The sequence below is a fragment of the Sinocyclocheilus rhinocerous genome, unplaced genomic scaffold (assembly GCF_001515625.1).
Source record: "Sinocyclocheilus rhinocerous isolate Xijiao unplaced genomic scaffold, SAMN03320098_v1.1 scaffold499, whole genome shotgun sequence".
Lineage (NCBI taxonomy): Eukaryota > Metazoa > Chordata > Actinopteri > Cypriniformes > Cyprinidae > Sinocyclocheilus > Sinocyclocheilus rhinocerous.
Genome location: NW_015637156.1, coordinates 1,123,143 through 1,127,003, shown reverse-complemented (window position 1 = coordinate 1,127,003; position 3,861 = coordinate 1,123,143). Strand labels below are relative to the sequence as shown.

General features: G+C 36.5%; 1 long non-coding RNA gene across 1 annotated transcript; it reads right to left on the bottom strand.

Annotated features, from left to right (window-relative positions):
* Positions 1-1,936: 1,936 nt before the first annotated feature.
* On the bottom strand, positions 1,937-3,333 carry LOC107748757 (uncharacterized). The gene is made up of 3 exons (XR_001640962.1): positions 3,301-3,333; positions 2,579-2,629; positions 1,937-2,405 (listed from the first exon to the last, which is right to left on the bottom strand). It is a non-coding gene; the product is annotated as an uncharacterized LOC107748757 (long non-coding RNA).
* Between the last annotated feature and the right edge of the window lie 528 nt (positions 3,334-3,861).

Below are 3,861 nucleotides of genomic sequence, written 5' to 3'. Positions count from 1 at the left end.
TTTTTTACATTTTAGTTTTCATTTTAATTTTACTTAAAGTTTTAGCGATTTAGTTGTTTTTGTCATTTTTATTAGTTTTTTAAATATGTCTATATAGTTTTTTTAATGAATTTTTATTTCAGTTTATTTTAGTACATCATTAAACTAAATGAAAATGTTGCCTTTGTGTATATATAAAATCTGGTGTTTTCTACTCTTTGGTCTTATGTCAACTCATGCACCAAATAAGCTAGAACTGGCACTAGTGCTTCCTCAAAAAAAAAAAAAACAACCCCGGCCATAATGCCCTGATCCCATAAAACTGTTTGTGCCTTAATGAGCAAGGTGAACTGTTTTTGATCAATCACTTCCATAAAAAATGTTCATTACCTACAAATGAAGGACACCTCTGATTCCATAGGTCATGATGCACAAGTCTGCCATAGCTACTGTCCTACAATTCGAATAGAAGTGCAAAGGAGAAGAACAGATAAAGAAAGAAAGACACAGATAGAGAAAGAGACAAAGATCGAGGAGTAGCGGAAGTTTGCTCTTGTGTCTGCTCTTGAAGGGGATGTGTCGCATTTGACAGCCTGCCGCAGAGAGCGTGAGCTCATCTCTCCTGACAGCTCGGCGTTCCCGTCCTCTTCCTCAGGTGCTACAGATGGAAAGCCTGAAAGAACGGAGACGACTTACAAGACAGTTTGGAAGGGAGCATCAATATTTCATCACAACTGCGTTTACACTCGCAAACAAACAAAAAAGATTGCATGTGGAACTTTCCTGCGGCGCTCCCTCCTCTCCGTCTTTGTGAGCTTTTCTTTCTTGTCTGAACATTTGCTTTCAGACAGGTATGGGATTTTGAATGAAAACTGATAACAGGTCATGTTGTTTTTCCTTTTGTTTTGTATGAAGTTTGAGCAAGCAGTAGTAAAAGTATGTCGTGGAAATAAAATAAATATATACACCTATAAAAATAGAGTGATTTATGGTGCTTTCACAGTCTAGTCTGCAAGAGAACGCAGCTTGTAATAAAAAAGGAATCGTTGTAAATCTTCCTAACTTTGATTACATCATTATAAATTCATTTCTCATTCACAAACATGTGATCTTAAATTTAGCCCCAAACAATTCCTATACCATGGTAAAGAAAAATCACCATGGTATCAGCATTTATTATTAAAACTTTCCTGGTTTTATGGTGTATGATTCATCAGTAGGCCTATATATTAAAATCAAAATGTCAAACATTTTCCAAATGTAGTAATTGGTTTTAAATGACTTTCCGTTTTAGCTCACGTCACAAATCCCAGACGATAAAATATCCTGCCTCCATTTGTTCTCAGTGAATATGATTTTTACTCATAAATATGTCAGTTACTGAAGTACAATGGATTGCAAACAGGCGAATGTTGAAAAGGTTTCAACAAACCCTGCTTTAAGAAACTTTAAGCCAGTTTTACTGCAGGCTGTAAGACCAGTTCAAACCAACTAAGACCAGCAAAGCAGCTTTTTTCAGCTTGCTGAAATATATCCTTTAGTAATTTATTAAGAATTTACTGTTTTATTTTCTTATGAACTATGGTTTATAATGGTAAATGTAAATGATAAAAAGCATTATCTGCTGTGTCATATAGTCTGCACCACTTTACGTTGCATTAATATTCATTTGAATAAGTATGCCATCCAATAGCATACGTTACATCCACATTCACCGCTTCATTCATTGATATTCATTACAGGACAAAAGGCAAGCATGAAGTAAATACATGTGATCAGTCAGTGCTTTACTTATTCACTTCTCATGGGATCATAACCTGCGCACACAGGCCCAGAGCCTTGAGGCTGCTCTATTAGAAGAGACACGTCATCACGTCTCCAACTGCGAGTCTGATAAATATCCCCTCTGACTTCTGAAGACATCATCTCTCTTTTTTTAATGATAATCAAGCAAATGCACTTCCCTGCTCAGGATGAGCAGCCAGGGTCTATCTGAGCGAGCACCGACTGAACAAACTCCCCGGCGACACGTTGTCACGAACATGCGCTTTCCTTAAGTTGCCACAAAAATCTTTCTTTGAATCCGTGTTTGTTTGGCTTTGAATTTGCTCCGGCGTTTATCACAGAGATACGGAGGAGCGGGGAGGGGAGACGACTGAGTCTTAAAACCGCAACGTTGAAGCCATGATCCCCAACAGTCTGTTGCTGAAGAAAGACATCGAGGCCCGTCGGAGAGGAATTAGGAGAATGTATAAACGAGTTGTTTGTTGCCTGTTTTGGAGCGTTCCGCTCCGCTTTCGTCATAAGGCTTTGAAGGTGGTGAACGTCTTTTTGAAGAGTGAAATCGAGTGCGTTTGTTTTACATTCGGTTGAGGTGTCTGTGTCGCGTGGGCTTCAGATCCCTCCTGGTGCGTGTGTGTGTGAACCTGCAAGAAAATGTGCACAATCACACATTATTCCGCATACAAACTACACAAACAACTTCTACACTACTTTCTTGCAGACTTTCTAACTCTCAAAAAACATCATGTTAAATCTTTAGAAACCTTAAAGGTATAAGTTCACTCAAAGATGAAAATACCTGTCATTATTTACTCACCTTTTTTCTTTTGGGGAACACAAGGAGAATTTTTGCAGAACATCTGAGCTGCTGTTGAAAGTGGATGGTGGTTTTAAATGTCAGGCACAAAAAAAAAAGAAAAAAAGAAAGCACTATAAATGTAGTGAACCTGTAAAAAAAAACTATGTACACAATCACACATTATTCCATCTACAAAACCCATTGACAACAGCTTTACTAATTTTGTGTGTACTTTTTGGCTTTAACTTTAACAAAACATAATGTTTAATCTTAAGAAACTCTAAGGATTGACCCTTTTCACAAGACTGTGATGACGCGTTTAGTGGTCATCAGCATCGTAAATCCTCAAAAGTTTTTAATGTTTTGATTTTTTTTTTTTTAAATGTATGTACAATTATAACACTATACTTTCTATTATATCACCTTTGCATCAAATTACAAAAAAACTAGTTAACGCTAATGCGAGGGTGTTTCTGATGCAACATCTATGGGAGGGAATGGGTAAATTTGACATCGTTCTGTCTTCTTACTGCCATTACTAGCCTCTCTCAATTTTTTCCCTTTTTTTGAAAGTCATGAAAACAGCAAATTGCCATTCAAAAAATATATTTGTGGTACTCTCCCATTCACTGCTCTTCAAGTAAACCCAACTATGATGACTTCCGCAGCTGAGAAACCCGGAAATGTGAAAAAGGTCCATAGCTCAATTAAAAATTAAAATACTGTCATTATTTACTTACCCTAATGTCAATGTTAACCTGTATGCCTTTTTTTTCTTTTTTTTTTTCTGTGGAGCACAAAAGGGGAAATTGTGCAGAACATCTGAGCTGCTGATTTTTATTTACATACAATGAAAGTGAAAACATACAATGAAAGATGGCGATTTTGTCAAACACCGAAAAAAGAAAAAAAGCACCATAAAAGTTGCGAACCTGTAAAAAAAATGTGCACAATCACATATTATTCCACCTACAAACCACACAAACAACATCTTTACTATACTTTCTAATTCTCTCAATAGTTAAAATAGTTACTTTTTAACTTAGAAAATCACAAAACATCATGTTTAATCTTCAGAAACCTTAAAGGGGTCATATGAGTTTGCTAAAAAGAACATTATTTTGTGTATTTGGTGTAATGAAATGTGCTTATGCGGTTTAAGGTTAAAAAAACACATTATTTTCCACATACTGTACATTATTGTTTCTCCTCTATGCCCCGCCTTTCTGAAACGCGTCGATTTTTACAAAGCTCATCGGTCTGAAAAGCGAGGTGTACGCTGATTGGCCAGCTATCCAGTG